This window comes from Gracilinanus agilis, chromosome 2 (genome assembly GCF_016433145.1).
Source record: "Gracilinanus agilis isolate LMUSP501 chromosome 2, AgileGrace, whole genome shotgun sequence".
NCBI lineage: Eukaryota > Metazoa > Chordata > Mammalia > Didelphimorphia > Didelphidae > Gracilinanus > Gracilinanus agilis.
The window spans coordinates 135,465,584-135,488,783 of record NC_058131.1 but is presented as its reverse complement, the minus strand read 5'-3'; the positions used below and the strand labels follow the sequence as shown (position 1 = coordinate 135,488,783).

General features: G+C 35.3%; 1 protein-coding gene across 1 annotated transcript in view; it reads right to left on the bottom strand.

The window, feature by feature from the left end:
• MACROD2 (mono-ADP ribosylhydrolase 2) overlaps positions 1-23,200 on the bottom strand; it is a 2,270,665-nt gene that overhangs the window by 1,273,607 nt on the left and 973,858 nt on the right. The window lies entirely within an intron of this gene.

Below are 23,200 nucleotides of genomic sequence, written 5' to 3'. Positions count from 1 at the left end.
TATCAAATGTTCCTTTCTAACAATTAATTAAATTGGGCTAATTAATAATTAACTGAAAGTCGTGTTAGGAGATGACACCACTGAGGGCTCACATGCTATAGTATAGTAAAACAAATACCCCCTTTAACCTTCAGGCATACTCACTGGAGTCTTGAGTGGAAAAGTAGCCACTTTGCTTTGGGAACCAGATTTATCAGTGTATATGTATTTGGAAACAGTAACTCAGAAATTCATGTAGATACAATTCTTTGGATCTTCAATTTTTGCTTCTCCAAAATTTAGGGAGAAAACTTGGATGGAACCTCTTTAATTAAATACAATTCTAATACATCTGACTTTAACCACTTCTCTCTTTCTCCTAGATATGCTGAAAGACTAGTCTAAGGAAAAAGTGGAAGAAAATTAAAACTGGATAATCAGAGAATTATAGTAATATAAAATGTCACAGCTAGAAGAGACTTCAGGGGTTATCTAATCTAACCTATACCTGAGAAAGCATGTCTATTATAACCTTTCCAAAAAATGGTGATCCAGATTTTGCTTGAAAAGATCCAAAGAAAAGGAATCCACCATCCCACATGGTTTTCCATTCCACCTTGGAGTAGTTCTAATTATTTCAAAATTTTTTGTTACATCAAACCAAAATTTGTCTCTTCTCCACTTTTACCAACAGCAACTTGTTCTGGTCTCTGGGGCCAAACAGGACAAGCATACTCTTCCAAAGCAAAGGCTTTCAAGTACTTAAGGGAAAATGATATCCCACAGAATCTTTTTTTCTTCAGACTAAACATTCTCACTTTTTTCAAATGACTCTCATATGTCATGGAATTGCGGTCCTTCACCTTTCTATTTGCCTTCTTCTGGACGTTTACCAGGTCTTCCCCTTATAAAAAGGTGCCTGCAACTTAGTACAATATCCCAGATGTTACCTGACTAGAGTAATATCCCATAATAACTGAAAACAGCATGCTATCTTGTCTTTAACATACTACATTATTTACTCCCTTTTACAGAAGAGACTTTAAATAACTGTTAACCAAGTAAGAATTTAGTCTTCTGACATAGAATTACCATTCTAATTATGTTGTTATTGTTTAATTGTGCTTTAGTCATGTCTTATTCTTCTTGATCCTGCTTAGGGTTTTCTTGGAAAATATAATGGAGTAGTTTGCTATTTGGGCAGCTGGGTGGCTCAGTGGATTGAGAGCCAGGCCTAGAGACTGGAGGTCCTAGGTTCAAGTCCAGCCTCAGACACTTCCAGCTGTGTGACCTTGGGCAAGTCACTTGACCCCTATCACCCACCCTTACCACTCCTGGGCTAAGGACGGTCCCTAGCCGGGATGAAAAAAGGAGGAGGGTTGGGTGTGGGGCTAGCAACCCCACCCTGTAAAAACTACATCTGCTAAAGAAACTGCAACCTAAAGTAGGGGCAGCTGGGCTAGCTCAGTGGATTGAGAGCTGGGCCTAGAGATGAAAGGTCCTAGGTTCAAATCTGGGCTCAGACACTTCCCACCTGGGTGACCCTGAGTGACCCATTTCCTACTGGTTGTGGCCAAAAAAAAAGTTTGCTATTTTCTTCTCCAGTTCATTTTACTGATAAGAAACTGAGGAAAACAAAGTTAGCTTAATTTCTCACTGTCATACAACTAATAAGTGTTTGAGACTGGATTTGAACTCAAAAAAGGAGGCTTTCTGATTCCACACCTGGCAATCTATTTTCTGCGCCACCTACCCATCCTAACTATACCTAGCTATATTTATGTTTTCTACACAATCTAGTTTCTCATATTTGTACCTTTTTGTTTAATTTCACCCATTAATGATTTAAAAGTCAAATTTAAAAATCACCATTATCTTTCAAAGATTCAGAGTCATGTGTTCTAAATGACTATCTCATCTGTTCCTTATATCACAAAGACTTTCCTAATCCCACTGACCAGAAGTGATTTTCCTCCTCTGAATTACCTTCAAAGTTTGTCTGTATTTTTTAAAGGGAATTTCACATTCTATTGTGTTTTACATATTCATATGTATTATGTATTGTTTTATGTATGCATTCAATATCAATTCAACAAATGGATCGCTTACAAAATGGGAAAAACTGTGTTGGGAATTATTCAAGAAATGAAGAAAATTATGTAGCTCTATGCAACAATTGGCTATTTTAAATATTTTTAAATTTTAATATATAACATTATAAAGTAAAATGTGAAAATATGATGAGAAGGATTCCAACAAAAAGCTTCAATAGCACTTCAGGCTGGAAGCACCTGAGAAGGCTTCATAAAGGAGATGGTATTTGAGCTTGATCTTTAAAGATTAGAGGAGAATTATACACATCTATCTTCCTTTGTCCCTAGTAGACTTTTTTTTTTTAACCCTTGTACTTCGGTGTATTGTCTTATAGGTGGAAGAGTGGTAAGGGTGGGCAATGGGGGTCAAGTGACTTGCCCAGGGTCACACAGCTGGGAAGTGGCTTAAGCCGGGTTTGAACCCAGGACCTCCTGTCTCTAGGCCTGACTCTCACTCCACTGAGCTACCCAGCTGCCCCCCTAGTAGACTTTTAAGTCTCATGAGCCCAGAGAATATGTCCTCATAATCTCTGCTATTGTTTTGTAAACAATCAGCAAATGTTTCTTAAATTAACAACATTATTTCATTAATCTAACTGGAAAGTTAGCTGAGGTCAGTGTGATATGATATTAGGGTTAAATACATAAATACATAAAATTTAAAATAATGGTTTAAAAAATTTCATGAGGAAGGAGAAAGAAGAAGAATTGTTTGATCTTCCTGGAAGAAATTTATCTAGATATCTGAGAGGAAGAGAAGAAGCATTTAAATAGTACCAGTGGGATAGAAGCAAAGATTTATCCATTATAATGGGATTTGGTTGTATGCCTAAATCAACTTAGATGATAGTACCCATGTAGAAGATTTGGAGAACCACTTTCTGGGAGACTGGGGAATCAGTACATGTGTAAACATTCTGCTTTGTCCTACCACAGATTTGGGATCAGCTTTTATCTACTGGCTGTGTAGCTGGAACTATCCGTCTTTAAAATTGACTGATGGAACAACTTTGAGGCTTTTCCTACATTTCCATTAAAGGGTGAAAGACTTCTTTACTCAGAGCAGAAGATACCATTCAATAAAGTGCGAGGGTGTAAGGAGTACCTTCTTCCTATCTATCTCTATCAGAGAACACGACTTCAAGGGACAGGCCTGAGGTTTTGGTCTTTTCTATTATGTTAACAGGAAGTAGAGTAAAATCTAGTGCAAGCCTCAAGAGTCTGAAAGTCCAGAAATCTAGGTCAAGTATTGCAGCCAGCCTAGTAACAACTCCTTAAGGAGTAAGGGTCCAGTAACAATAGGCCAGTTAGGCTATAGACTTGAATTTAGTGGAATTAATACTATGTAGGAATTGCCAAATTCTTTTCAGTTCTCTAGAGATCAATGGTATAAGGAAAAAGGGAGGGTTATGCCTCCAAGGTGTCAGAGGGAATGTTTGTGTATTTGTTCTTGCAAAATCTTTGAAATAAGCATCCTTTTGTAAAAGCTTATTGGATAGTAAGTGGTAAAATGGAACTAGAATGCTATTCGCAGCATCCCTCAAAATGGAGGTAAAACAGCCAATGGAGGCTTGAGCCAACAGCAGATAAAAGAGACTCTCCACTACACTTCATGCACTGGAAAACTCAATGGGATATCAGGCATAGTGTTGATTTTATGGGACTATGTTATACTAGAGCTAGAGCCACCAGTCAAAACTAATGTCCAGTAGAGTGAGAAACAGCTTGTGGGCTAAGCACAAATATGAGACCACTACATGCCAAAACCACCTTGGAGAGAGTTTGAAGAAAATTAATGTTGAATTGCATTATTTATTAGCAATATTTCTAGGTGAAACCACTTATTTTCCCAAACTCCTAACCTCTAAGGGTAAGGCAGTCTAGTTCTCAAGTTAATATAATGACTTCAAAGCTGCAAGGCATTTAGTTGGGCTAGGAACTTTTGTCTTTTGATGTAGGTTTTTGTTAAAGCATAAAGGTCCTTTATTTATTAAAAAAAAATAAAGGACAAATAAAGGACCTTTATGCTTTAACTAAGGGATCAGAAAGCAGGGTTTGGCCTTTTGGCCATGGTTCCCAAGTAACATGAAGTTGGAGAGATCCATCCTTCTGAAGATCAGCCCATCCTCTTCCTTGTGATAAAATAATGGGGAAGGAGTTGAGATGTCTAACTCCTCTTTTAAATTATCCACCTATGGTTGCCAGGGGAAGCCCAAATGCTGTACTGCCAAGACAATCAGAAAGAAGATATAACTCTCTATATGAAAAGAGTGTCAGGTCTCACAGAATATCTTTCCTTACAGACCACTTGTGCTGGAACCATCTTTTATAAACAGATCACATGCCCTATTCATAAATAATGTTATATTTGGGGAAATATCCTCAGTTTATTTATTGGTCAAAATTCTAGCCACTATATAGGCAAAAGAAGAAGCTTGGTATTGTTGTAATAGATAACATGACTTGGAGTTAGGGAAGAGCTGAATTCAAATTCTGGTTAAGACTATTACTCATGTGAACCTCGGCAAATTTTACTTTCCTTTCTTGAGAATTGGTTTTACTATCTGTAAAATGGGGCAAGCATATGCAAAATTAAAACCTAGAGTTATATTAAATGCTACTTATTATCATCAATCATTATTAGGCTGAAATTTCAATGACACAGTGTGACATAGTATCCAAGAAAGCAGTGAAATCTTAGGCTACAGTAAGAGACATAGCACCAACAGGATAATAATTCTGATATACTGTGCCACAGTCATATAAAGTGTTCAGTCCCGGGACTCAAATTTTAGGAAGGAAATTGAGAAGCTACGATAGATCAGAGGAAGGAAACAGAATGGTTAAGGACCTTACCTTCATACCATCTGAGGACAGTTTTAAGGAGTTAGGGATGCTTAGCTTGTAGAAGGGAAGACAGTGAAGAACAGGATTCCTCTCTCCAAATATTTGGAGAATTATCATAGCCTTGATTTTCTTTAGTCACAGAGGGCAGAATGGGAAGCAATGGATAGAAGTTTCAGAGGCCAATTTTGGCTTGATGACAAGGAAAAATCTCAATAATTAGCACTGTATCGAAGTGGAATGGGCAGTTGTGAGAGGTAGCCTTATTGGAAATCTTCAAGAAAAAATCCCAATGACTCTTTACTGAGGTTGTTGTAGTGTGCGTTCTATCTTGGTTAGACATTAGACTAAATGGACTTGATAGTATCTCAACTCAAATTTTATGAAATACTTCAAATCATTCTCAAATCTACCTGCATTATAATCTAAGATTTGTTTTATATGAACTTTCCTATTTTATTTTAAAATGTAACCTGAATAAATATATCTCACTAATCCCTCATTAAGTTATCAATTAATATGTATTTAATTGTTCATAGATTACAATGGCTAGGTTTTTTGGTTTAAAAGTGACTTTTTGCTTCGCCCTTTTTCTTGCTTTAACTGTGCTCCAAAAATTGGCATATCTATAAATTTTAGGTATAGCATGAATGCCACTGACTTCTAAATGATGATACTATTAACTTCAATTAAGTAAATGATAAAAATTGCAATAGTTAATCACTCATAATACAAAAATATAACACACCAAGGTCTGGTTAGATAAATTTCTAAAGACATACTTGCATATATAGAAAATCAATTTTATTATGTGCTGGATATATTATCAAGATGAGATATTGAATGCTGATGACTAGAAGTTTATGAAGAGTGTACCTTCCATGAAATTGAAGAAAGCTAACCTAAATAAGGTATCAAATGCCCTTCATACAATCTTTTGTCAATTTTTTTAAAGTCACCAGAGCAGATAACATCTGGATGCTTGTAATCTGAATTTATCTGAAATCCCAATGTAAACAACTTCACCAATAGTGGAGAAGTAGTTAAACATTCCACTAGCTTTGGATAATTGAAACCATCTTCTAAAAAATTACCTTCAATTACCAGACTCAGGGAAAGAAAGAGACAGATTTTGGCAAGATTCCAGTTCAAAAAATAAAAGAAAAAGGTTCATTTTCTGGCCTGCAATAAGAGATCATTAAATATTCTATTGTATTCAGAGAGGAGAATCAGAGATGTGTTGCCCTCCCAAAGAATATAAAATAGGATTAGAGCCTGAAAGGGAGGTACCATGGGTACTTTGTTCATTCCCCTATATCAAAGAAGGACCATATAAAAAAAGATCAAAGACAAAGGAGTCTTCATTAGATGATTATTATTATTTTTAACTTTCATGGTAGGAAGTTGCAGTTGTACAGTATCTCCTGGAAGTCTTTACATTCTTTGTAATCTGTGAGAATGTACATGTACAAACAAATGTAGGCATCTGAATACATAAAGAAGGTATATTTGCATTACTTTTGGAATTTTAGCTTATAAATAATTTCAATAATGTTTAAAAGAATTTATAATTTATACTGTATTAAGTGTACTGTAGTCCTCTCATAGAACACTGTTAAATCCTTTCATCTTTCTACTGTCCTTCCCATAACATCTACTCTCTCTGGGAAAGATGGAGCTAAAGAATTTGCCTTAAATCTACTTACATTTTAAAGGTTGTATTGGATCAGTGAAAACGTATCACATTACACTAGACTAATTATATATTGCAACAGTCAGCTAGTCAGCCCTGATGTCAACCTACTGCATTACTATATTATCAATGATAATAAAGTTTTGATGGTAATTTGAAACATCTGCAAAAAAAATACCATCAAAGCAATTGAAATTAAGACAGTGGTAGAGAAATATGTGACTTATTCTAAAAGGAAATGCAAGAACTTTCTGCATTTTAATCAAGAGCTGGAATAACAATTTATAATCCCCAAGTTTGGCAAATAGAGAAGGCATTGTATTTTATTTGTCTTATGTGCAGCCGGTTACATCAGTGCTGCCAACATCCTGCTATACTGCAGTTAAAAATGTAATTCATGGAAAGCTCACATCTTATTAAGAAACATCACCTTTAAAAAACATGAGATTATAGAAACAAATACAAAAGTAAGCAGTAATTTCTCCCACTTCATGACTTGGAAACTGCTCATGCCAAACTGCATTAGTCATTTTTTTTTTAATTTCCCCCTTGATGTTACTCTTCAAAAATCAAGGTAAATGTGGCATAGTGGATTGAGGACTAGCCTCAGAGCAAGAAGATATGAGTTCAAATCCTACCTCTGACACATATTTGGAATGTGCCCTGGGAGAAGCATTTAACCCTTCAGTGTTCTATGCAAACTTTTAGGACTGTAAGTTTCAGAGAAGGTAACTCTCTACATTGGTAGAGAGTATTCCTTCATTTAGGAATTCCCCATATCAAGGAAATCACAGTTCTGGTACTTGTCCCTGTCTTACAAAAGCAGTCATAGTCATGTAATTAACCAGTACGAAATAAGCATTTACAATATGGCAGGTGCTGGCAATAAAAATAAAGGAATAAATATTCTAAAGGGGGTAGAAGTGATGGTATGTAAATATTTATAAAACATAAAGAAAATAATATGGAGTTAAATACAAAGTAGCTTGAGATGGTAGGCATTGGTAGTTGGAAATATCAGGAAAGGCAAAAGGTAATCCTTTAACTGTGACTTGAGTAAGAAAGGGATTAGATATGGCAGGAGTGAGGAAAGATTACAATCATGGCATGGGGAATAGTCAGTTGAAAGGCAAGGAGAGAGGTAGCTAGGTAGTAGCATAGTAAATAGAGCTCCAGGCCTGGAGCTGGGAGAAGCTGGCTTCAAATCTAGCCTCAGACACATCTTAATTGTGTGAGTCTGAGCAAGTCATTTAACCCCAAATACCAAGCTGTTCTTCTGCCTTGGAAAAGAACCGAATTTGTACACCTGTAGGAAGGAAGGAGGGAAAGAAGGAAGAAAGGAAGGGAAGAAGAGCGGAAGGCAGGAAAAAAAGATAGAATGTAGTGTGGAAGGAAAAGAGAAAAGAAAAGTTTGACTTGGTGGCAGAAAACAGAGAAGAGGGAATGATTCACAATGAAGATAGATTAGGACAAGATTACAAATACTTGCAGTTGTTTTATTCAAAGAGAGCTTCAGGGTATTTATACTGCCTGCAGCAGTGGAAAGAACTCTTGACTTTCAGTCAAAGGACCTGGATTCAAATTCTAATTCTATCCATTGCAATGTGACTTATACAAGTAAGTCAGTGAAACTCTCTAAGCCTCAGTCTCTTCATCTACAAAGTGAACTGGATTGGACTAGATTGGTTGGACTAGATGATCTCTGAGATGTCTTCCAGCTGTGGGTCTAACATAGAGCACAGTGATGGTATACCACCATGATGCTACATTTCCCACTTATTGATCCATATGTCAAAACAAAAGCTTTTGATCCTTACCTCACACAAGGTCAAATCCTTCCCTTTGCTATGTCCTACATCCAAAGGCACTGGACAAGTGGAAGAGCAGTGAGCTGATAGTTTTCAAGACATCCAAGGTCTAGTCTTTACTCTGACATTAAGAACCAATATAATCTTGATTTGAAACATTTCATCTCCTTCAGTCTCAGCCATCTGATCTATCTAAAAATCTGCATCCAGAATGAGGGATTTCCTCAAAGTGTATACTTAGTAGATCAATCCTACAGAGTTCCTTGAAGAAAAAAAAAATCAAGTGATTTAGTCAACATTACAAAGTTTGTAAGTGACATGCTAGGACTTAGAGATCAGGACTTCCTTACTCCAATTTTAACATTCTATCCGTTAGCCTAGAATATGATAGAAAGCGTGCTAGATCTCGAGTCCAGGGTCCTGGGTTCAAATTCCAGCTTTGATATTTACTGTGTTACTTTACTTCACCTCATTTCCCTCAGTCTCAGCTTCCTGATCTAAAACCCAAAGGGTCAGAGCAGACGTGCTACCTTGAACTCTAAATATGTTTAATAAATGAACAAAAATTAAAAAGAATTATTATTTGCCTATATATCAGCTTTCATTTTACTGTTGCATGACAAATTTTAATAAGTATATTTAGAACTTATACACAATTAAGTTATGTTTTTGCTGGTTAAAAAAATATGCTTCATTACTTTATGATTACTCCTACCATCTGACAACATAAATAAAGCCAATAGGCAAACAATTTTAGATCATATTATCAAATAGCGTAGAGATTTTGCCTTCTGGCATTTCCTTAAAGAATTGAGGAAGTCACATTTTTTTTCCACTAATCTGAACTTTGGTACTCACATTCTAACTTTATGACAACATAAGAACTGCAGCTTACACAATGAGCATCTTAATTATCAAGGATATAAGTGATATGAATGTTTGGGGAAGATAAAGTCTATAATTAAGTGACTGTCGAGCACTTAGTCTGCTGGGATTGAAGGTCACCTCTCATAAAACAAATTCTCTTACAGAACTCAAGGCAACCATATACCTGGGTGACATATTAACCTCTAGCAGGAGCCAAAGAATCCTGAGCCCAAATGAAAGTGTTCACTATATAGTGAATCTGAAATTGTGTGAGGATTTGTCATTTCTTCCTATAATCGAGTAAGAAATTAAGAAATTTGACCTTTGGTCCAAATGATTAAAACAGCTAGTGAAGGCCATCAGTTTGGGTAAGGCACCATCTGCTCCATTCACAAGGAAGTCCCAATCACTGTTTCTATGCCAACAATGAGAATTATCAGAAATGCTACTTCCTTGTCAAAATCCAAAGGTTGATTTCTGTCAGAGTAAAAAAAAAGTATTTAGTATGAGCCCATTCCTTATCTTTTGAAATATCTTTTTTCAGTACGATCCCATGCTAGTTTATAACTAATGTTCCTTGGGTTAAAAAAAAAAGTGCTAGAATCCTATACAACCTAAAAAAAAAACCAAGGTTACTACTGATGTCTTACCTCTGTGAAGAGATTAGATTTCAAATCCCTTCTATTAAGTTACCAAAAACCAATTCTAACAGCTCAAAATATTTTTCAATCCATCTTGCCAAACATTTGACCCTTGATAGCTTCCTCTAGAAGGTAACACTTGCATAAATCAAGCCTGGACAAGCACTCCTTCACATTGCTAAAAAGAACACCTTGTCAGGTGTATGCATCATTTCTACCACAAATTCCATGGCTTCAGTCAAAAGGAATAATATGACAACTACAGGACCAATTATCAGAACCTACTAGATGATAGGCTGGGATAGTTAACAGATTATAACTATAATTTACTATATTAGTATTTATTATATCTATTACATCAGGTGTAACTTCCAATATAGATGAACAAGAAAAATAAAAACTCTAGAGAATTCAAGAAGGATTCCTTGGTAGGGAATGTAGATAAAGGCAGACTTTGTGATAATATTTGTTGAGGGGAGTAGGGAGCAATTACTTGAAAATGTTACTACTGTAAATAAGTGAATATATAGGGATAGGATTATGTAATGTGTCCCAAATGTACTTCCTGCTTGAAATACTAGCAATGAGGTTTCCTGAAAAAGAACATCTAAATTCAAGCATGTATTTTCCTCTGTATAGATTGAAAAGGAACTGAAATCCAGGGAGTATAATAACTATTCTATCAGTTTTCTTATCATTTATTCTTCCTAGGTTCCCTTTTTATTCCTTAAAGCACCTCAGTTTTTTTTCTTTTCTGTCCTCCATTTTGAAGCTTCTGTTTATTGTCTCTTTTCCACACTTCCATTTTTTTTTCTGCTTCAGATTGATTGGGCCTATCTTGATCTTCTCTATGTGTGACTCCTTTACTCAACACTATCTTTCCAAAGTGTAAAAATCCTTTCCTTAAGGGAATCTCCATGGGATGAACTGACTAAAACCTCCTTCCCCAAACTAGAATAAAAGACTATGTTCATTTAGCTTATGAATACTAGGTGCAATTATGCTACAGGTTAAAATACAAAAATATTAGGACATTGGCTTCTGCTCATCATAGTCATCTAGATGACTGTTGTAGGGAGGATGCATACCTTTGGAAGTTGGTGCCATGGAAAAAAGTCCCAGTACACCCGATTCCCTAAAAACCTCTGCCATCTAGTTCAACTCTCTAAGCAGCTTATGGGATATGGAAAACAAACAATCAAACAAAAACTGAATGCACATGTATTTGGCTGCAAGTATTTTCCTTTGGTTTTGGTACAATTTAGTTCTTCAAAAGTGAAAGGCCTGAATAATATCTCCATTCCTAGTACCTCAGGGATAGCTCTTTCTTTCATGATTTTTGTAAAAGGTTAATCGTAATGACTGTAATGAACTTTGTCCTCAAAATAATTTACTTTCTTCCTACAAGATGCTGAAGTTCTAGTTTCTGGATTTGGAAAAGGGGTGAAAGTCAAGATTTAAATTTTTATTCTGAACAAAGGAAACGTGTAAATTAATCAACTACTCATTTGACCTGTGTAAACCTTTTCAAACAAACACTGGCACGTTTAAACACAATTTATATACCTCATCAGAAGGCTAACCTCTTTCTCATTGGGATGATAATAGGTTTGCTATGTGTATTTAAGACTGTTTACAATTTGCTTTTTTATATTGGAGAGAATAATTCTTCTATTCTTGCTGCCAATTAGTAGCAATGGTCTTTTTATTTGAATTCTTCTAACGATCAAACTAAAAACCTGGTACAATTCTGGGAAAAGGCAAATCCATTAAATGTCAAGTGAAAGCTGTTGTGAAGTTGCTATTGAGATTACCACAGGTGCAGCTCTGACAGTCCTGCTAGGGCTTAGGCTGGCTGTGTGAAGTAAAGTAAACTGAAAAGACTTCTTTCCATTTTAGGAAAAAAAATGAGGTGGGGTCAAGAATGAAAGACATAGTTTTTCCCTCCAGAGGCAACTTTTCAAAAATATCTTAAGAGATAATATACAGGGAGGAAGAGATGGTACATCCTTTCCCAAGCAACATAAGACAGAATCATGGGGCAGCAACACTGAAGGCAATTCTGGCCTTTCCCTCCCTTAAAACTTTGATCCACGGGGGGCCTTGGGGACAGAGAAAGCTATAGAGGCAAGCAGCAAGTTTTAAAGCATTTTGTTTGTTTTAAATTTTAGGCACTTTGTTGGCCTAAACACCTAGGGGGGAATATCCAGCTTCAGAGGATACAGTTGTCTTTATTTCCTTTCCTTGACTGACTTCAGTTGTAGTTTAGACTACATCAAGTCAAAAAGCATTTATTAAACACCTCCTATATGCCAGATATTGTGACAAGTGCTGGGAATACAAAGAAAGGCAAAAAGCAATCTCTACTCTTAAGGAACCACTCATTTCTAAGTGTGTTCTTTTGTGCTCTTAAAAGCTGCATATGGCAGATGTAATCTTATTTGTCATAAATGCTGTTGTTGTTGTTTCTTGCCCTGCCTTTGGTTTTTCCTTGTGTGTCTCTGATCATGGAATAAGAACAAGGGACAGTTTTGGGAGCCCCAGAGAAAAGAGTGATCTTTCATAGCACCAGGATAGAAACATAACATTCCCTTCCTCTGTCCCCAGACCATTCCCATGTTTCATAACTACATTTCCTAGAGTAGAATTACCAAGAATTGAGCCATTTCAATTTGCCCCAGCAGACAATGAACCTAACTTTAATGTTTCACACCTAAAAAATAAGTAATTTTTGAAGACTTGGGGTCTCTGAGGAGGAAGGGCCTCTGGGTAAAAAACAGAACCTCTGCTCAGGCAAACATTGTGCTAATACAACAAGGTATATTTACAATGTTGTCAAAGACCTCTAAGGATCCATAAAATACTACTTTTATATGTAAGAAAGAGCCTAATAAAACTTCAGTTTGATGAGGAAGTAGGGCTTGCTGAAAGCCAATTATTTGTTTTGTTTTCAACATATTATTTGGTGATGATGAGTTGTAAATTGTTAGTCCTTGCCCAAGACACCTATCTTCACCGGTCTCAGTTTCTTTATCTGCAAAATCAAGGGTTTGGATTAGATTATCTCCACATGCTTGCAAATGATAGCATGATGTCATGTTTAGAGTGTTGGACTAAAATCAGAAAGACCTGGGATAAAATCCAACTTCTAAGATTTGCTAGCTGGGTAATCACTAGTAAATCACATAACCTGAGCCTCAGTTTCCTTACCTATAAAATAAGGATTATCATATCTATAATGCCAACTTCATGGAACTATGAAGTTCAAAAGAAATAACATTTGTAAAATACTTTGCAAAATAAAACATAATATGAATAAAAGTTATTATTGTTATTTTTAATATTCCTGTGATTCAATAAGAAAAAAGATGACAATCAAGAGCAAGAAAAAAATCTCAAAAAGAAAAATATTTGACAAGATGTCTCTTTTTTTTTCTTTCTGTATAAACTCTAAAAGGCAGAATGTAGCTAATATATGTAGTGGATAGATAGCTGTCCTCAGAACCAGAACCACTTGGGTTAAAGCCAATCAACAATCACTTACCATTGCCAGACACTGAGTTAAGTTCTGGGAACAGACACACAAGCAAAAAGAAAGACAGTGTTTGCTTTCAACTTTACATTCTAATAGGAAAAGACAACAATCAAAAGGAAGCTAAATAGGAGGCAGTTGGGGGAAATTGTCCTAAGAGCTAGCATGAGAAAGGAGTGTTGCTTACAGCCTGGTAAGAAATGAAGAGATGGCTGGCCTGGATTTCCTCTGTAAATAGAGGTTCTTGGAGACACTATCCAATTAGAGGGAGGGGTTATAGCAGCTAATGGGACTTCTGAGAATTCTAGTGCTGAGATGATCTAGGATGAAGAGCTTTATGGAGCAGAATGGAGGAATGCCAATTTTAGCCTGGTGAGAAAGGAGTCTAGGAACATGTGCTCACTCAGTGACCCTGGCTGGGTAAGTTAATTGACCTCTCATTGCTCTATTCAATTGTCTGTAAGTATAAATTGCAGAAAAAGTGCTAAGAGGTAGTTCCTCCCTCAAACATTCCTATACGAATGAAATTAAAGATATCATCTCCATTCTAATCCAAGTTCTCTTTGTATTGATAGGAAAGGGCATCTGTTTTGTTTTGTTGGTTTTTTTTTCTTCACAAAGGATTCAAGATCTCTCTAATGTATTTACTTGGATGCTCCAAATTTATGGTTGCATTTGGCATATAATGGACTCCAGCTAATTCTGTGGTTCTGTTACATGCTGAAATAAATTACGCATTGGCATAAAATAATGAACACCCCAAAAAAGAGCATTATTACTAAATGAGGGCAAGAAGAAAATAATTATCTTCACCAAAGGTCCAATAGCACATTGTAGACAGCCTAAAATACACATAAAAGTACTATCAGTTCAGGAAGCAAAAGGATGGCTCTTTGAAAAGGTGTGAAAAATTGTGTTAAAACACATCAATGATTGTTTGAAGCATCCTACAAAGGCCAAATTGGTGGTCAATTAATTAGCTGAGTTACTTTGGCTAGATGGAAATTAAAGTCTTGACTTTTAATTTTGACTTTTCTAGTATAAGGAAAATACACGTAAATGGTAAGGAAACAGCATCATGAAATCTGAATGAGGCAGATTAAAGAGTCTGCTTTAGCTAAAATATAGAATACATACATGAAGGGTTGTAACAGGAACTTGTGCTGTGGGCCAAATTGAGGAGAGCTTTGAATGCTAGGCTAAGGAGTTCGAACTTCATTGTGTAGTAAATAGAGCGTTCTGAAAAGAAAAGTGACATGACAATATTTATGCATAAAGAATGCATGCCTTGAAGATGTGTAAAGGATGGACTACAAAGTGGTGAGTGTAGAGATTGAAAACAGGAGATTATCAGGAAAAATAGTGCAATAATCAAGGCAGGTAATGACAATCTGTTAGAGGGTAGTAGCAAAAAGGAACAAAGAAGGAACAAACTGATTAGATATAGGAGGTAACAAAAGGAAGAATCCAAAATAATACTGTTTAGAACAATGGAGTCTGAGTGAAGAGTGGTATCAACACTGAAAGAAATAAGGATGTCAAAAGGAGTTTCTTGTATTTGGGGAAAGAAATTAAGCTTGGTTTTGGACACAATGAGTAATGGAAAACAACAAGACAGGGAATCAAAAAATTCTGGGGTATTGGCTAGTGCACTGATATGATAAAATAACAGAGCTAGACTGTCATAACCCTTATGCTGAAAAAGAAGAGGGAGAAATATTCTGCAGATATATTGACATTATATCATTATATCTGCTTCTCTTCCTAGAACTATTTTTAATGATACTTAACAGAAACATTATGTGTACCTTACTATAAAATTATGACTTCAAACCCCTCTAGGTCCTAAAAATAGTAGGCTATAATTAAAAACATACTTGTACGAGATGGCTGGTCACAGTCTATGGACTAAGATAATTTTGACCTATTTTCTTTGAACAACGCTTAAATATGTGGACAAATCCAAACATAGTCAAAATGGTATGTCCAGTGTTCATCAAATAGAAGTCATAAAGGTAAATAGATGAATGGTAAATAGGCAAATATTTAAAACTTTATGTATAAATATTGTGAACATAGAATTTGGGAACTTATTAAAGGATTTTTAAGCGAATTAAAAAAAACAGGTAATCAAAGGGGCAAAGAATATAGGTTCAAAAATATAGTACTATTTTAACATAATGAGCCATCTCATTAACTATTAATGAATTGAGTTAATGAGATGGATCATTGTGCTAATGTAGTACTATGTTTGTACTCAATATTTCTATTGTGCACTCGGGAATAATTTGGGCAAAGCTAATGAAACAATCCTCAAATAGAGAATAGAAACTTTGAATTATTTCCTTAGCATAAAAGACATTCAAAATTCACTTTGGTTATTTTCCCCAATGCAGAGAAGCATTTCAACAAAAACTAAAATTTTTCCAAAGGCACAATGATAGAACTAACTAGCACCTCACATGAATTTTCAGAGAATCTAATTTTATCCAATAGTGCCAAATTCACTCATCCTTGGTATTTCCAAGTTGGACTGTCATCTACAAGTATGGTTTCTTTGAGGGGGAATGAATCCATCTGCCTATGAAAAATACCTCTCAATACAATGAATGTCTGCTTTTCTAATTATAAACACTTTGAAATGGGAAATATTTTTTATGTGTGAAACAACTAGGAGGGAAGCTATTAGGAAAACAGTGTAGAAGACAATGCTGGCTTTGCAATCAAAGGATCTAAAGAACCATTAATAGAATTCTTGAGGACAGCAGTTTTCAAAACATCTTTGAGAGAAGCCTAGCAATACAGGCAATATAAATAGGCATTCCATGAGAAAAAGTCTCTGCCGGCCATATTTCTTACTCTAAAACATTAAATATAAAAATATGTATGAATCAGAAATGTTTTGAGCATTATAATTTTTAAATGAAAAATAGGTTTGTTTCCTTTCTTAAAGTGTCCAACATCTTCTCCAACAGCCCAGAATTCATGGGTATTGCATACTTCTATATCAGTATTTTGGGATTCTGTCAATATATTTCATTAACTGAAAGTATTCTGTTGTCAAATTCTTTTGGGAAAAGTATTAAAGAATTTCACTCTATGCTGTCCACTCCTTTATCATGGCATCTAATAGATATTGTATAATCCTCACTGTTTTTACTGAGTACATATATTCTTTCTTCATGGTTGTGTGTAATATTTTGTCTTTGATGTAGAAACTCTGGATTTTGGCTATAATGTTCTTGGAAGTTTTTTCTAGGGCTTTCTTTCAAGAAATAAAAAGTGGATTACATTTATTTTTACTTTACCTTCTGGTTCTAACAGATCTGGGCAGTTTACTCACATGATTTCTTAAAATGTGTCAAGGGTTTTAGGGGAAGGTCATTGGTTTCAAATAGTCAAATGATTCTCAAATTTTCTCTCCATCTGTTTTTCATTTTTTTAAAGATATCAAATATTTACATTTTCCATTTTTTCATTGTTTTACCTTTTTAAATTTCTCTTATAAAGCTAATTAACTTCTCTTTAGTCTATCCTAATTTTTAAGAAGTCTTTTGTTTGGATAAGATTTTTTTACCTCTTACATTTAGTTTTTAAACTCTTTAAAATTCTTTCTTCCTAAGTTCTTGGTTTTTATCCAGTTTTCCTTCTAGTGCTCTCATTTCTTTTCAAATCATTCCCCATAATATTACAATTTATTAATTAAAAGTTTTTTTTCAATATATTCTTAGACTTTTGCTTTATTTCTTCCAGAAATTATGAGTGAGGTTGCATCTCAACTGTTTTTTTTTTAAACCCTTGTACTTTGGTGTATTGTCTCATAGGTGGAAGAATGGTAAGGGTGGGCAATGGGGGTCAAGTGACTTGCCCAGGGTCACACAGCCGGGAAGTGGCTGAGGCCGGGTTTGAACCTAGGACCTCCTGTCTCTAGGCCTGACTCTCACTCCACTGAGCTACCCAGCTGCCCCACCTCATCTGTTTTTGTTTTTGTGGTTGTATTTTGTTTTGCTCATAGATTTTTGGAAATTTTTTTTTGCTTATAGATATTTTAGTCATTTTTTTCTGGGTTCATGTCTTGAGTAAACCTTCTTATCATAATGGACTTTTAAGGAAGGATTCTTTTTTATTTGCTTATTATTTCCAACTCCCTCTTGTCAACTCATCTCACAACTCTTCCTACTTATCTCATAATCTCTTGACATCATCACCTATTCTTCCCATTTACTCCAGCCCCTGATAATGGAGTAACCTTTCTCCTCACCAAAGCCAACACCTCTACATGGCTACCTCATCTAATCCCTTCCCACTTCTTCAACAGAATGCTCTCAACTTTACATACTTTCTCACTCTAACTTTTGATCTCTCTCCATATTCTGTTTTTTCTCTGCTGCCTACAAACATATCTAAGTCTTTCCTATCTTTAACAACATGCTTTCTAGATCTTATTCTTCTATTAGCTATTGTTCTCTATCTCTTCCCCCTTTCTGAGCCAAATTCTTTTTACAAAACATTTCATTCGTTTTCTCCCTTTCCTTCTAATCTCACCCTCTTCTAAACCCTCTGCAATCTGGATTCTGATTTAATCAGTCAACATTTCTTGCCAATATTGCCAATTATCTTTTAATTGGTAAATTTAATGTCTTCTATGAATCTTCACCCTCACTACATTTCTGAAGCAGTTAACACCATTGTCCATCCCCTTAACTCCTGAATAACCATTTTTCTCTGGATATTTCTCTCTCTGTGTCTCTCTCTCTCTTTCCTCTACCCCACCCTGGCTTCATGCCACTCGTGCTTCTCAGTCATCTTCATTTACTCATCAGCCACGTCAGTACACATATCTCAAGGCTCAGTCTCAGGCTTTTCTTGATTGTCCCAGCTTCTAGTTAGTCTATCAACAAGTTTTAATTGTTTGCTGTGTTCCCAGCATTGTGCTAAGACATGAGCATGAAAAGATAAAAAAGTCACTAACTTCAAGGAGTACTGAATCTAATAAACAAATGTAAATAGGAAACTAACAGATGAAGGAAAGAAGGGAAAGTATTTCAGTTATGGCAATGGTAGATAGAATGTTTTGTAGGAAGAATCCCTAATAGGCCACTGTGTTTCCCCCATTGAAATGTAAGGTTCTTTTTTTTTTTAAACTCTCAACTTCTGTGTATTGACTCCTAGGTGGAAGAGTGGTAAGGGTGGGCAATGGGGGTCAAGTGACTTGCCCAGGGTCACATAGCCAGGAAGTGTCTGAGGCTGGATTTGAACCTAAGACCTCCCGCCTCTAGGCCTGACTCTCAATCCACTGAACTACCCAGCTGCCCCCAAAATGTAAGGTTCTTAAAAAGAAAAACATTTTGAATTCTATTTTTACATCTTTGACACCTAGAAAATTCCTGGAACATAATAATCATTTAATAAATGTTTGATGATTAATTTATTGATTAAAGATAGAATGTATAAAGGGGAATAATATGAATAAAAATCACAGAATTACAGAATCATACAAATATATTCAGATATGTAAGTTGAAGCAAACTGCAGAGGGTTTGACATTCCATTACAATGGAATGATAGAAAATGCTTTATAAATGCTTGTTGTCTATTGCCTATTGTCCATTGCCCAGTTGCTCTTGCAACTGGGAATGAGTGAAGATTTTGGAGTACTATTAGACATCTGGCTTAGAAAATTTATTTTAGCAGCTCTGTGAAGGATAGAAATGAAAAGAGAACTGAAACAGGAAGACCAATTAGGAGATTATTGCAATAGTCCACAACAGAAATATGAAGGCCTTAAGTAGCCTTGTGAGTAAAGAAAAAGGTATGTCTATATCATGTGTTATGGAGGTCAAGTCAACAAAATTTGGTTATTGATCAATATGAGGTCTCAAGGAGAAAAGATCTTAGCTTAATATCAAATGTCATATTCTCTTTTCCCTCTCATTCTTCAAGAAAGTATAAACAGAATCTTATAACAGACTAAAATGAAATGAGCTAAAAGATGAAGGTCTTTTGTTTTCCCCCCATTAAGTTAGTGCAAAAAAAAAAAAAAAAAGGAAATACTTATGTCCTTTTGATGGCTGGTCATATGAATATGATACCTGATCATGATCTTACAAAGGGACAACATATAATTGGATTTGTGAGGTAACTTAGCAGAAGATAGTAATAAACGGAGAATCATTGTTTTCATGTAGAGAGTGCAATTATTTTGATTGGCCATTAGTTATTTGACAAATAGCTATTTTTGCTTAAAACTGGATATTCACAGAGCCTGGAAGATGGTAGGCATTTAATAATTGCCTGCTTATTGATTATCATAAGTAAGTAAGGCAAAATAAAGACATTGAGAGGCTTCAGCATTTTCTTCAACTTTATTAAAAACTGATGTTTACTTTTAGATATCACCAAAATCAATATTAGGTATAATTTATTACTTCCCAACCATGTATAATGGTATCCTAGGTGCTAGATGGATTGTCAAATGGCCATAATGTCTACTTTTAAAAGATTAGATTCAAAAAGGAAACATCCTGAGAAACTTTTCATTACATTTAATTACATCATAGGACTTTAGAACTGCCTGGGATACTAAAGAATACCTAGTACAACTCCTACATTTATGGTTAAAAAATAGCTGAGACCCAGAAGGGTGGCTTAACTTAAATTCTTATTTAGTTTTTAGCTATTTTGAAAGCTGCTATTTTTAAAGGATCTGTGGTTTTATTGGCATAGCTTATCCCCCTGGGATTCATTGTGGAGCCCCACCATATTTCATCATCCCTTGCAAATTCATATCCACACCTTTCGATAAACACTTCATAGAGGATTTGCTTATTACCAGCATAATCTATCAAACAAAGTTAAGTACTTAATAAAAGTTTATTTACTATTATTTATTGATTACCTTGGATATCTTCCTCTGTCTCTTTGAATATCTTAAGAGTATAAATGTAATAATATTCAGAACGTTCATAAGCTTGTCTTTTACTTGCTATCTGAACTGCCAGCCTCCTCAACTTCTTCTCATCACTGTTTTAATTCCTTAGTCTTCCTAATAGTGCAGGGGCACTGTTGGTATATTGGAATGACAGCTGGCCCTGGAACCAACAAGACCTGGATACAGGTCCTGACTCTGATACATACGGGTTGTGTGACTTTGGAAAACTTAACCTTGCGATATTCTAGGTAGCTAAGACTATACATAGCATATATAAAATTATAAAGAAGATGCCAGAATGCATTAGTAGAGGGAATTTCCAGGAGTTCCCTATACCAATAAAATCACAGGTCCAGTCCCACTCTCTTGTTTATTATATTCTTGTTTGTATTACATAATATATTAACTAAGTTATAGTTCTTCAATATAAAAATTTATGTTCTATCATGTAGCAATGATAAAAAAAATCATTTTATCTATCTAATAATAATAGATAAGATTTATATAGAATTATGTGCTAGGCACTGTGCTAAGGGATTTATAAAAATTATCTTATTAAATCTTCACAACAGGCCTGGGAGTTAGGTGTTATAAGTATCCCCATTTGACAGATATGGAAATGGAAGCCAATAAATGGTAACTTGCTCCTGGTTATACAACTAGCAAGTATCTGTGCTACCAAGCTGCATTTGAACTGAGCTACTGAGAACACAGTCAAGAAAAATGAAATACAAAATCTTATAATATTGACAAGGGATTGCACAAAGATCATGCAGTAAGGGGCATATACTTTATTCAGGAGAACACCATTCAGATCTTTACTCAGTGCTTATTTATTCTTGCCTTGCACACAATTAGAGCATAGTAAAATATGTGATGTTCATACTTATAGCTCCTCGAAATCAATGAGAGGAGTACACTTTTTTTGGGAAGGCAGGAAAATATATAATGCAATATGGCAAGATTTCTATCTGCCAACTCTAAAACTATTGTCCAAATTCTTAAAAAAAAAAAAACAAAAAAAAAACCCCATGTACTTATATGGATAAGGTAAGAAGAATTTAAGTCCTATATAATAATCTTATTTCATCCTCACAACAACCCTGGGATGTAGGTACTATTAGAGTGTGAAGAGTGAATCAAATTCTCTTTGTCTATTAATCAGCAACTTTTATGTTAATTAATCAAAAACTTAAGTACCCCTACTTAGTACCTTACCAATTACTAAATATGAGAGTTCACAAGTCACTTGCTAGAATGGGTGACAACTCTAGAGGCCACTGCAACCCCCTTCATCCTCCCCCCAGGCAGTGCTAGAAAAATTGAAAGACTGCAATTGGTTCCCATAAAGTGGGGAAGGGACAGGAAGTGACATGGAAAATGGACTATAAAAAGTCCAGAACTTCCTGTCTTAGGGATTTCTCCTTGCAGCTTCTCCTTTGGACTTTTCTTGAAGGATGGCTCCTTGGGACTTTTGGACTTTGATTTGGAGCTTTGGGACTTCTGCTTTCAACTTTGGAGCTTCTTGGATTTGGGGACTTTCTTGTTGGGTTCACTGCTGCCTTGGTGAGCTTAGCTCACAAGGGTTTTTCTGCATTGTGACCTTGCCTGGATCCTGCCCAGCATGCTGGTGAATGACTAGGATTTCCATGTGGAGTCTGGAACTCTATCTGGGAGCAAGTTTCATTTCAACAGATCAGCATTTAAGATAGCTTAGACAGTCTCCTTATCTTTTTCCCTTCCACATTTCCTTCTTTTTACTACTATTCCAATTAGACAAAATTGTTAAAAGCTGCTAACCATTTTCCTTACTTTTTTTTTATAACTCTCTTATTTAGTCAAAACACCAATTTAATCATTACAATAATCATTTTACAGTTGAGGAAACTGAAAGAGACTGAGGTTAAGTTATTTTCCCAAGGTTATACTGCTAGCTTCTATAGCATCTAAAACTGGATTTGAAATCAGGTCTTCTTTCCAGGCTTGGCACTCTATTCACTGTAACATATTTTTTAAAAAGGGTTATTTGAGGTGTGGGGAGGAATTTTAGGTTCTAAGAAACTTGGATATTCATACTGGCTTAGTCCTCAAGAGGTCTGGATATTTGAGATTTTGCTGTACTAAAAGACTTCAGCTCAGTTCTATCTAGGTTTCAATAGTAAACAAAAAGTTCCCTTCCTCTCTTGCTCAATGTATAACAGTATTGCACTTGAAATTATTATATTCCTCACTCAAACCCTAATTTCCACCTTTCTTTATTGATGTTGCAACTTTTCTGAAAAAGCAAGAACCATGTTTAAGTTACTTTATATTATTTAAACTAAACAAAACTTCTGTAAATTTTCCAGTGTGTACACAGAACACTCTATCTGATGAAATTTATCACCATTGTAATCAGGTTCTTAAATATGTACTTTTTACTGGGGGCACATTTGAGCTGGAAGCAATTAGAATATGAAATCAGAAATACTATTTTGAGAAAAAGCAGAAGAGGTATAGCTGTGAAAAATGATATTTTGCATTGTGTTGGTAACTCACTGATATATTTCCATAAACAACTAGCTCGAGAGATAGTGTAATGAATATTACATATATTACTTCATATATTGATAGTGCTTGCTTCAGATTGGTCAGGACACAGGGAGTGTAGAACATCATTCTCTCTAAATTGATACCAGCTGTTTCTTAACAGACTCCACGTGTATCCTTATCTTGCTGACCAATCAAATGTGGGCTCTTTAAAAAGAAACATCTGGTACCCATTTAGAGTAATTTCAACATGAAAACAGGTTTATCAAAAACAATGAAAGCA